We start from the raw sequence: 13,219 nt of genomic DNA on the forward strand, positions 1-13,219 counted from the left end.
AGTACTTCTCTCAGTTCTGAGCCACAGTGTGGTGGGTTCAAGCCTCACCCTACAACTTGAGAGCATATGATCTAAACTGGCATTCCAGTGCAGTACTGAGGGAGTACTGCACTGGTTGAGGTGCCATCTTCAGATGTGACATTAAGTCAGATATTTTCAGGTGGATGTAATGTTCCCATGACACAATTTGATGAACAGGGAATTCGCTCGGAATCCAGGCCAATATTGCTCCCTTAACCAACAATCGCAAAAACAAATTAACTAATTGTTTATCTCATTGTTATTTGTGGGATCTTGCTGTGCATACAGTGGCTGCCATTTTTCTCTACATATAACAGCTAATGTAGTTCAATGTAACCAATCTCTTCCATTCTAGAATAAAAGTTAAATTCAGCAGAGATTCTCTTGGGACTTCCACAGATGGTTCAGTTCCTTTATATGAATAGATTGTTCAGTGAGAATATTCTTGCTTCAATGCTATACCTTGACATCCAGAAAATCTTAAAATTTAAAGGCTCATAATGTTTAATGCAATGGGAGAAATTTACAGTGACAGTACTTAACACAGCACTGCCAGATTGATTGTTTGTTTATTCTGAACAGGCAGGTCAACCAGGTAAAATTAGCTCTTGGTCCAACATCAAATTAAGAGTTAGTCATATCCCAAGAAAATATTGTTATCTTAGCTCCTAAGGAAGGCCTTGGCATTATATCAGTTCACTCCAACCCACAAGATATGTGGAAGATAATTGTAACATACAGTGCTTTGGAGAAACATAAGATAATATATAAATGCAAATCTTTATTTGTGGCTTAGTTACCTTTTCTGAAGTTGCAGTGCCTTGGCCTGAATTCTTCACAGTATTACATTCTTTCTTTGAATATAGATTTCACTGCTGAGACATAGTGTGCCAATAGGTTAAAAGATTTATACATATGCAGACAGCTCTTTGTTTAATGTAATTGGAGAAATTCAGGCAATGGCAGCACTTAGTACAACACTGCTGGATTGATTATGGAGCATATTTATTCTGATAAGACAGGTCAACAACTACCAGGTAAAATCAACTCTTGGCCCAACACCAAATTAAGTGATACTCATCTCCCAAGCAAATATTCTACTGTTGCCTTAGCTGTAATGGAAAGCCACTTCAACCCTCAAAATGCATGGAAGATAATTAATGAAGAAGTTTAGGAACATAGGAACAGGCCTTGATCACATAATGGCTGATGTCATAATGTTGCTCACCTGGTGACATGTTCACTTGCTGAAAGCACATATTGGGAGTTTGGCTGTGTACGCTCTGCAATTTTCTACTCGGAATTTTTCTTGCACTCATCAAATTGATGTTGGTTAGTACTGGTTACTGGAAAACAGGAAAACTAGGTGGAGGGTAAAGCTTCAACTACTCTGCTCCAAACTCATGAGAACACCCACTGGACCAGTGTGTCATTTTTCAAATACCCCATACCAACTATCCTAAGCCTGTCTGAGTGATGTTGGCAATTAGTGTGAAATGGTGAGCTAGTTTGCACTGTAGGGCCATACTGACTAAAAACTGGATTGAAGCTGCCCAAACTCATTAGACATAACACCCTTACAGTTGGCAAACTGAAGACTGTTCCATCACATTTGGATAGACCTATGTCTAACCTCCTATAGCACCCAATTATCTTTCCCCCATTTTGTAGATTGATTATGATGTGACTCTTGAGCTGCACGTCAACTAATAGTTGAGCTTGTTGTCTCTGTATAATTTCTTTGCTAAACTTTAGCACTGCTGACTCAGGCAATATGATCACTGGGGCTTATTCTAAAATTTAGAACCCATGAGTTGCAGGATGTTTTGTGGGTTTACCTGAAAGAAGAAAGCATCTTTCTCAGTGGACTGACTGGTTTGATTTTTAGCGCTCCATATATTATATAATGGAATATTGTTCAATGATGGGGAGTATTGTCCCTGCTTCTGCAAATGTCTTGTGCTGTGCAGTCTCAAGCTGTTGCCTGCTAGGGAAATGGTCTGTGTTGGGTGGGGGAGGGGAGATAGACAGATTGGGGAAAGGTGTTGGTCCAGAGTGTATATGGGCTAGGGGACAGGGAAACAATGCATCGGTCAAGTCTTGCTTTGCAGTTTGTGGTCCAGCCGTAGATGATGACTGCTGAATTGCTACCAGGTGATCAGAATTAGGGACAGGGTGAGTTCTGGACCATTGTAACCTTCACAGCCACAAGAAGTGCAATGCCAATCACAAAATCTAAGGCATTTGCTAATCTTTTTTCCAGATAGCCTTACCCTTCTTGGATCCTGCTCCTTCTTAGTCTTAGCAATAGTATTTTGACCCTATTTGCTGCACCAGTGGATTTACTCTTCTCCTAACAGCCTTGCATTTGTGTGCTTAAAGCTCCCATTTATCCTGCTTTTCATCAAGGTCATCAACCTGAAACGTTAAATCTGTTTATTTTTTCACAGATGCTGCCAGACCTGCTGAATATTTCCAGCATATGCTGTTTGTGTTTCAGATTTTCAGCATCTGCAGTATTTTGCTTTTATTTTGCTGTAACTGAATCTGCCCTCCTAGTTAATAAGAGTAGTTATTGTTTTTGTAGCAGGTTTGCAAACCTGTTTTTGACGTGATTAATTATTCAGTGTGTACACGGTGGGTTATTCGACGGTTGGAAGTATTCGCAGTACTTGGGTATTCACTTTCAGTTTTGTAGCTAATTAAAAGGGGCTTTGCTTTTCATTTTGTCTCTAGAATATGACTTGAGAATGTTTGATACAGAAACTGATGGATTCCCTAACCACTGTGAGTTTAGCCAGTCCACAGTGTTGAATTTCCCAGATTCAATCTCTGGTCTGTACTGAGTAGCTATTCTCAGCTAGGGTACGAATAGATGGATTATAATTGATCTCTGTGACCAAGGGAATGGAAATGGAGGATTGGGCATGGCTCATTCTCCTGATTATCTGGTGATTCCCCTTCCCCAAATCCAGTTGAGATGAACCCTACAGTTGATATCTTGTAGAAATTCAGAATGCGTATCTATGGTTGTTTCCTGAATATTTGATATAACCGTAAAATATGTCTTCTCTGCTGATGTGCTGTTTCACAGAATATGATAAAGGACTTGCATCACTGGAGAAAAGGCCAATAATTACTTTTAATCAAAGAACTTAAATCCTGAAAAATATTGTAAATTTTATGTAATAAATTCCAAATGATATTCGATACCTAACAACACAAAAACTTCCAACTTGAGCAGATAAATAGACCTCATGGGGTTGAACTACAGTGCAAAACTGCTCCAATTTCAGTATGAAACTGCCATTCTCTCTCAGGCTACAGAATGGCTGGTATGGAAATGAGGTGTAGAGGCAGCTTTACTCTTTATCTACCCCTCTCTTTACATGAGTATTTGCCGCTGCCACTGAATGCCTGTTCCATTCCCCAGTACTGACACTATCACATTGACAGACAAACATTTTACATAGAAGACAAGATGAATGGGTTCAGAAAAGACAACTTGAGTGATGAGTATGTAAGTGAAACTAAAATGGAATAAATAGGCATGCTATGTATTTACTTCTATTTCTTATGATTAAGCATTAGCTTCCTAAAAATTATGGGGAAATCCCATGTAATGAGAAAATAGCACTGATAGTTTCAATTAGTTCTCCAGAGCAGAGCTAAAGTATTAAAAAAATTAGAAAATAAATTCAAATATCTTACAGATACATCATCGCAGTGCTACTAATGATTTGTACCTCAGGAGTAAGTTATTGCTCCCTGGTGGCTGGCCCTGCTGTGTTCTATTTCCGACACTTGCACTAAGTTTTCGACTCACCAAACGAACGCCTAACCTTTGTTTTTTAGTTGAAGAAAATCCATTCTTTGTGCTGCCATGCCTCTGGAAATATTAAAGGCTTGTATTTATGTAACACTATGTATCAGATTTCAAAGCACTTCACACAAATGACTGTTGCAAAGCAGACAAACATGCAGCCATTTTGCAAGATCACACAAAGAGTGAGATGAGTTCCAGTGAATTTGTTTCTGCTGATGGTTAAGGAGAACATGAATGGAACACAATGGAGTTATTGAAAGAGCATCATGGAATCTTTACGATGCACCAGAAGACTGGAAAAGACAGACAGGGATTTAGTTTGATGTCTAACCTGAAGGACGACACTGCCAACAATGTAACACTCTTTCACTACTGGAGTATTTACTGAGTTGCACTGCCTGCCTACACCATTTACTTGACTCAAGGGATAGGCCTTGGTCTCAAATTTCTGACCCAGAAGTGAAGCGCTAGCAACTGAGTGTTTTAAGTGTTCTTTTATTTCACATACTGGTGCTGATGTTTATCATAGCTCACTGCTGGCCTTGATGTAACTTCTGTCTCTCTTGCCCAGCCAGATCTCAATTGTTAGATTCCTTATTAATACGGCTTTTTTGTAGAACGCCTAAGGATTCCACAGCACACGTAATACAATTTTAGCGCAGTATGGCCTTACATTTGTAATAGGGCTGTAATTAGAATACTTGAAATTGCAGTGGAGTTAGAATCACTGCAATGTCATAGCCCATGATCATGGTAAGAACATCTCGCAGGCAGCTTCAACTAGTTTTTATTTGGCAAAGGGCTACAAGAATATTCACTGCAGTCAATTTATCGTTCTAGTTGAACATGTCATTCTGCCTTGCGATATAACTGAAAGCAAAGGCAACGTGCCTGCGGCAGGATATTGTGCTTCTTGGGCTGGTTGGGTTTGCTCTCAGTAAACATGCTCTTGTATGCATCTTTGGAGAGGTCATGCTGGATCTGTGGGGATAAATATCCTTAGGGATCAGTCTCGATCAATCGACTTATTTCTATTATCTTTCCAAACCTTTGAAAACATCTGTCCAAAACCAAGAAAGACGACGATTAAATTCAGGTTCATTTACTGTGCAGCTGGGGGTTTGAGCCCAGTGACTATAGTTTGGGTTTCTGTTTACGTTGCTTGCCTCTTGTCTGCCTGGAACTTTAACTTCCCTGTTTTGTAGAGAGCTCTATAGAAGCGTGTACAGACCTATCTCCCAGAAATTAGGCATGACAGAGAGTGGGTAGAAGAGAATCCCTAACCTTTGAACATCTTGATTATAGCCAGGGAAATTTACCAGGTAAGAATCCAACCGATCTCAACGAGCACTTTGCAAAGCAGGTTTGACACTACACTGGATTTATACTTCATGCAGCATCAAATCTATAGCCAGTCTCATCGTTTCTCCCCCTCAAGAGTCGTGTCCTGAGTCCCGATTACACTGCCACTTAGCATTAGTATGAAACAGAAATATTTTTTCTCTGTTAAACTTCGTTAAACTAAAGGAGAGACAGGGATGAATGGACTGGGGGGAGGGGGGGTTGTCAAAATGGGGGAATAAACAAAAGGGGTAAGAAATTAGATAAATCAACATTTTCCCTCGCTTTCCCTTCTCACTTTCCCTTCCTCTTTCCTGAGACCTGTTGTCAGCTGGCTGGGAGACCGCGGATACTGTTCGTTATCTCTCCCAAGTGTAATCCGTGGTGATCAATGTTTTCAATTATTTGAGAGAGACGGGAAGTTGAACACGGTGAAGCCCAATCCTCTCCTCACCTACCATTTCCATCAGGACAGAAACTCGAGTTGATTTCTATTTGCCTAACTGAGGTCTTTGAAGCAACCGAAACTGCGACCAGAACACTCACCATTGACAGATCCAACCCTGGGCAGGCAAGTATCCGTGCCGGAATTTCTCATTGGCTAAACTGGCTGAGCCATTACCGTAATTGAACCATTCTTTCTACATCTGTCCAACAGCCAGTGCAAGATCTCTCCTTTCTTCCAGGGCTCGGCTGTGCACTTTCAACAGGTATCCTGATGTGCTCCGTCATGGGACCAATCCGTTTCTTCAGTTAAACAATACTATCTGCTCCAAACACAAGCAATAGGCAGGTTTCCTCCATTGTTGGAATAATTGGATTGATCACATTTTTTTCAGTGATAGTCCTACTGGTCAGAGATGGCGCTAAATCTGGATTCTGCCTTCCCCAGTTGTGTACATGTTTCTCGACTGTTTGATTCTTAGATCCATTGACACGCATTCCCAGTCCTCATTCTTATAAACGAATCATTCCAGCACTTCATAGGGCACAACAGGCCCAGGGCTTTCACTATATAATGCGCACACCTCGTACAATACAGAAGGACTACGATCTTATTGAAACCTTTCATGTGCCAATTCAAATCCTGAAGTTGCAGTCTTGTATTATTATGGGGATCCAGCCATCAGACAGGACAGCTTTTTCTCCGGTCAAGGTATCTGTCGCGTATAGTGCAATTCTCCCCTTCTCTTCCCTTGTTGTGCTTTCTTCCCAAAGCACCTTCTCAATATCTTTCTGATGTAATCCTTTAACCACAGTTAGCTGGCAAGTCTCTGAAATTCTCTCCACACGCGGCGTCTCCTTCCCGCCCAGTGACACCCAACTCTCCAACACTTGGCTAGAACTTCCAAATGCAGAATGTTTCTTCCCCCTCGTGTTTATTTACCCGTGTTCATTTCTTTTCTTTGATCTTCCCATTTGAAGAATCAAATAACTACTAATTTTTTAAACCAGATAAGGAGGAACAAATAGCCAGACACAGCATCACGGTAGCCTCCGGGATATGGCCTTTTCCCTTATCTATAAACGGTGCACGACCAATCTTACTCCGCCCCCAACCCAGGAATTTGACAGATTATTAACCCTGAAACTTCCATGACATTTTACAATAGATTATACAGCCCAAACGGCAGATAACTTCAGGTAAATGATGTCGGAGTCACGTCAAACCTTCAAACCCAACAGCCAGACATCTGGTTTTTGTATTATATTTATAATCTTTTCAGTTACAGAAGATTCCTCAAAGTCATTTAAAAAATGAAAATCTGTCTGCAAGACTTGCCTCCTAGATTTTGTGCCTCACACCTTCTGCCCTATCAGACACCCTGATAACCAACTCTTAAACACTTGCTTTGAAAATGGATTTTAAAAATCTGTGATCTTGCTGCTATAGATGTCACAAGCATGCGCAGCCGTCCCTGTGTCTGTCACACACAATTGCGAACAAACTCTCTCCCACAGACACGCAGATGTATTCATTCAAACACTCAGATACAGCAAATATTCCTACATACACATGCAGGCACACTCTCTCCCTGATGCTCACTCACGCTTTATTTAAGCACAGATCGAATGCATTTCAGCAGCGAGCTGACAGCTGCATTTCCGTGTCCCCCCCCCCCCACCTCGCCCATCAGTCTTTTCTCAGACATTTTCTGCTGTAAATCATATTTCCGGGACCAGCAGCCGCTTCACAATGTGGCACAGGTTTAAAACACAGACGGTAGCGGTGCAGAGCCCAAGTCCCCGCCGCTCGTTCGCCATCGATCTTTCAGGCTCCACTTTTAACATTTGAAGTCCCTGAACCCAGACCCGATTCCCTGAAACCCCCTCCGGGAAAAAGCCTTCGGTTTCCTGACGCGCACACAGCTCACGGTTTTCCCCGGAGCAATTTGACGTGAAATGAATGTGCTGGATTCTCAATCACTGCAGTCCCCACATCTGGCAGATCAATAGCCTCACTCTAGCCCTTACTCCGTCTCTCTTCATTGTCTACCCCTCTGTCTCACCCTCTCATTCTCTCTCTGCTCCAATCTCTGGCTCACTCTTTAATCTGTCTCCATCTCTGTGTTTAGTTGAATATAGACAGAGAGAGAGAGAGAGAGAGAGTCTGCAATCACGTGGCGCAGGGACACCTCCGCAATTTGGCTGTTATGTCTGTGAGCCTGTGGCAGGGAGCGCTGGCTCCGCGCTCTTCGGCTTTTCTCTTTGCCGTCCTCTCCCCCAGCTTGTTTTCTTCTGGTTATTAATGATCGCAGTTATATTGTGTGTCTGTGTGTATCTGGGGGGTGGGAGGTTAAGGAGTTGCCCCGAGCTGGCTGTCCAGCAAAGCCGGCTGATGCGCAAAGGAAAAAATGGAAGTTCTACCACTCTGCTTCTTAGCCGTCTTGTCTTGGATTTTTGGCAGCGATTTAGTGCGAGCAGATTCCATCATCCACATCGGTAAGAACCTGCCGAAAGAGAAGGAATGTCTATGTTTTGAATGAATTGATGGGTTGTAGATAAGAGTCCGGGGGGAGGATCAGCGTCCGCTCCATCTCCATCTCCATCCCCATCTCCAGCCTCAGGGACCGCCGGCCAGGGTCGGTGTGAACGGGAAAGATCTCGGATCCCGGCTGCAGCTTCAGGGAATGATCCGGAGTGAGGTGACAGCGGGGCAGTGAACCCCTGCAGCAAGCCGTCAGTACTGGGATGTAAACCGCCCCTCCTGCCGAGAAATCGGAGGCTTGTTCCCCGGAATCGAAGATAATAACCCAACAAACTTTCTGGCCCATCCCCGTCTCCTTTGCTAGAATCGGTGTCTATCTGAACCGCAGTGATGGCTCGGACGGGGTTGGGAATGTTGAGACCCGGTGAATAGAGCTTTCTCCGTGGAATCACAGCAGAAAAAGTTTGAACTCATTACCCCGTCAACCCAATCCCCCTCCCCAGGCTCATTCCCCGTCAACCCAATCCCTCTCCCAGGCCCATTTCCCCTCTTCCCAATCCCCCTCCCCAGGCTCATTCCCCGTCAACCCAATCCCCCTCCCCAGGCTCATTCACCGTCAACCCAATTCCCCTCCCCAGGCTCATTCCCCGTCAACCCAATCCCCCTCCCCAGGCTCATGCCCCGTCAACCCAATCCCCCTCCCCAGGCTCATTCCCCGTCAACCCAATCCCTCTCCCAGGCCCATTTCCCCTCTTCCCAATCCCCCTCCCCAGGCTCATTCCCCGTCAACCTAATCCCCCTCCCCAGGCTCATTCACCGTCAACCCAATTCCCCTCCCCAGGCTCATTCCCCGTCAACCCAATCCCCCTCCCCAGGCTCATGCCCCGTCAACCCAATCCCCCTCCCCAGGCTCATTCCCCGTCAACCCAATCCCTCTCCCAGGCCCATTTCCCCTCTTCCCAATCCTCCTCCCCAGGCTCATTCCCACAGTCCCAATCCCTCTCCCCAGGCCCATTTCCCCTCGTCCCAATCCTCCTCCCCAGGCTCATTCCCACTCAGTCCCAATCCCTCTCCCAGAGGCCCATTCCCCTTCGGCCCAATCCCCCTCCCCAGGCTCATTCCGACTCAGTCCCAATCCCTCTCCCCAGGCCCATTCCCCCTCGGCCCAATCCCTCTCCCCAGGCCCATTCCCCCTCGGCCCAATCCCTCTCCCCAGGCTCATTCCCACAGTCCCAATCCTCCTCCCCAGGCTCATTCCCACCCAGTCCCAATCCCTCTCCCCAGGCTCATTCCCACCGTCCCAATCCCTCTCCCAGGCTCATTCCACCTCGTCCCAATCCTCCTCCCCAGGCCCAATCCCCCTCCTCAGGCTCATTCCCACTCAGTCCCAATCCCTCTCCCCAGGCCCATTCCCCCTCGGCCCAATCCCTCTCCCCAGGCCCATTCCCCCTCGGCCCAATCCCTCTCCCCAGGCTCATTCCCACAGTCCCAATCCTCCTCCCCAGGCTCATTCCCACCCAGTCCCAATCCCTCTCCCCAGGCTCATTCCCACCGTCCCAATCCCTCTCCCAGGCTCATTCCACCTCGTCCCAATCCTCCTCCCCAGGCCCAATCCCCCTCCTCAGGCTCATTCCCACTCAGTCCCAATCCCTCTCCCCAGGCCCATTCCACCTCGGCCCAATCCCTCTCCCCAGGCTCATCCCCACCCAGTCCCAATCCCTCTCCTAGGCTCATTCCCACTCAGTCCCAATCCCTCTCCCCAGGCTCATTCTCCCTCATCCCAATCCCTCTCCCCAGGCTCATTCCAGCTCGGCCCAATCACTCTCCCCAGGCTCATTCCCACCCAGTCCCAATCCCTCTCCCCAGGCTCATTCCCCCTCGGCCCAATCCCTCTCCCCAGGCTCATTCCCACCCAGTCCCAATCCCTCTCCCCAGGCTCATTCCCCCTCGGCCCAATCCCTCTCCCCAGGCTCATACCCACCCAGTCCCAATCCCTCTCTCCAGACTCATTCCCCCTCGTCCCAATCCCTCTCCCCAGGCTCATTTCCCCTCTGCCCAATCCCTCTCTCCCCGCAGGACAGATCCCCTCCATCCTGGTAAGGTTTGCGGCCTTTCGCTTCTGACCACATCGTTCTTGGTCCACAATATAAAGCAGGAGCCCCCAGTTCGGCATAGACTGAGCTCGGTGAAGCGACCTGTAGCAGGCAGCCCTGAGCCTGGTGATTTACAGGATGTTTGTGCTGATATAGAAAACGTGAGATCAAGCAGCTCAGGATTAGCAATTCTGGAGGATGCCATGTCGGCTGCAGACAGCGGACACACATTCAAGGGCCTTGGGAAGACGGGAGGATTGAATGTCAGACTCAGACTAGAGGAGAAAGCAATATTTAATAGCGATTCAAACAGTGCATGAAACAGCTGGATCTCGGGTTGCGCTTCCCTGCCTCCCAGTGTCTTGTTACCGTACTCTGGCTTGGAAGGGTAGACAGACACCTGTACACCGTGGCCAGTCTGCACTTTGGACGCGAAGAACTGCAGATTGTGGCAGGCTGCAGACAGACGCATTTTAAAGCTAAGGCTGGAATCTGGTTGCTTTTCATTGTCTGTCCCCAGAATTCCCCATTTTATCTAACCGCCGTCCGGAATGGAGACAGGACCGAGCGGCTGATCCCGACCAAAGAAAAACTGACAATAAAATATTTCATTATTTCTATTTTACTCTAAAAGAGAAATTCTTAAATATTAACAGTGACAATGGTACACAAGCGTTCAGATACAGCGCCTATGTATAGCGCGATGTTTTACTTGTAAGTGAATGCTGCTAGCAAACATCCCGAAACACACACAAACATACAAAACACACATCCCGAAACACACACACACCGGCCCACATCCCAACACAGGCCCACATCAATGAGCGCCAAGGCACCTCAGGAAACTGTGATGCAGGCTTTGTAGCCCCGTGAATGAAGATTTCTGAGAAAAAAAATGTACAAACACATAACCCCATCTCTAGGGGTCAGTTGTCGAATTAACTCCCTTAATAACTGTTGTCCTTATTGCACCTTTTGCTATTTCTCCAGTTCGTAGGTACAGTTTTGGTGCCCTTTTACACCATGTATTGTACAGTCCTGGACTGTACAGGAACAAGAGCAAAATACTGCGGATGCTGGAAATACTCAGCAGGTCTGCAGCATCTATGGAGAGAGAAACAGAGATAACGTTTCAGGTGGGGATGTTTGGTAGGAATATGGGATTAGTGTAGGATTAGTATAAATGGGTGGTTGATGGTCGGCACAGACTCGGTGGGCCGAAGGACCTGTTTCAGTGCTGTATCTCTAAACTAAAAAAAACCTGCTGGGTAACGAGTTATACTCTAAACGGGTTGTAATGTAAACAGCTGCTGTGGTCTGTAATTCTTTTCCTTATTTATTTTAATAAAAAGTTAAAACACCGGGGCCGCTATTTTATTTGTCCATTAAATATGTTTATATCAGATAGCTTCTCGGAAATGCTAATCTTTTGTAGGTGGGGATTCTTACTGACATTAAACTGAAAAAAAACCTTAGAGAATGGAACGTAATCGAAACACTGTGCCCTGTGCCCTCCCACACTCAAATTTCAGTTTCAAATAATAATTTGTAAATAATCTCGCCCATGGGGCTGCTGCGTTCAATGATTCCTTTACATGCTAATTAAACTGCATCAGTCCCCATTTGATCTTCAGGGTTTTTTTTTACAAGATGGGATTCTTTAGCTCTAATTTTCTAAGGGAGGAGGGTGAGTGGGGAGCTGCCGGAGGACACGTTGCCCCCAGGGTGTTGATAGAGACCCAGCCGGTGGACAGCTCGTTGGTGCTGAAATGATTCTCAGTAATTGTTTCAGACTTGGAGATTCCAACGCCTCGCTTGCACTCCTGCATTTTTCACTTAAGGTACTTTAATTCCCCAGAACAAAGGCTGCAATAAATATGAAGCTGTCGAATCTCCCTCTTTTTACTGAGCTTTCCCCCTTTCTCTCCCACAGGTGCAATTTTTGAAGAGAGTGCAGTAAAGGACGATGAGGTTTTCCAACTGGCGGTCTCTGATCTCAGTCTCAATGACGACATCTTACAAAGCGAAAAGATAACATATTCCATCAAATTCGTTGAGGCGAATAATCCCTTTCAGACGGTGCAGGAAGGTAAGTGGATTAAAAAGAATAAAATTAAACCCAAAATACCCACTGCTGACTTCACGTTGTGTACCGGGGCCAAGTTCCAATTCCTGGCTTTTAAATTGTTTTCAACTCACTCTCCCGCTCGTTATCTGAAACGGATCCAAAAATATTCCCAAATAAACACCTGGATGGCGCCTCTTTTAGTGGTGGATTTGGGGTCTCGCCATCCTCCAGTCTCAGCCAAGCGCTTGCCGGCGGTCGGCGCTGTTTGATAAGGAATGAAGGAGCAGGCGAGCTGCAGATTAACAGAGTGGGTTTTGTTTATTCATTGATGGCGTGGGGGTGGGGGCAATTGCAGAACCAATGCTGGTTTATGTCTTCAGATATTTCCACTCAATGATGCTGACACTGTTGCCAAACTTGGCTGTTGAGGCCTGTAATAGGAAGTATATCCAAGAAGCAGTTTCTGACCAGGAAGAGCCGTTGTGTGAGGTTTCTGTCAACAAGCACGAATGCAAATGGGTCTGACGCTTAAATTCTCAATCCGTTCAGGGTCAACTGGATTACTGCACACGTCAAACTGAGCCTGTTTTTATTGGTGTTGCTGTAGAGATTGCTGCATTGCATTCAAATCAATAACCCGGAAGAAGGATTTTATTGTTTATTTTTAAATGTCTTCATGTATTTAATGTAACTGTATAGTATTCCGCTTTACAGTTCCTCACACTTGTGTTTGAGATGACATTTCGCCCGTTCGCAGGCTTCCCTCGTCCGAAGTGAGCCATCAGGAAGCACAAGAGAGCAGCTGGTAGATGATTCTCTCTTGGATTTTTCCCTCCTTCCTTCATTTAATTTGCGGGGGAGCACGGGCACTGCTCAGTGTCTCCCCATTGCAATGTGGAGGGATTGGAAAGTGAGCACTGAGGGGAACTGCATCCTAAAAC

Source organism: Heterodontus francisci, chromosome 42 (genome assembly GCF_036365525.1).
Source record: "Heterodontus francisci isolate sHetFra1 chromosome 42, sHetFra1.hap1, whole genome shotgun sequence".
Classification (NCBI taxonomy): domain Eukaryota; kingdom Metazoa; phylum Chordata; class Chondrichthyes; order Heterodontiformes; family Heterodontidae; genus Heterodontus; species Heterodontus francisci.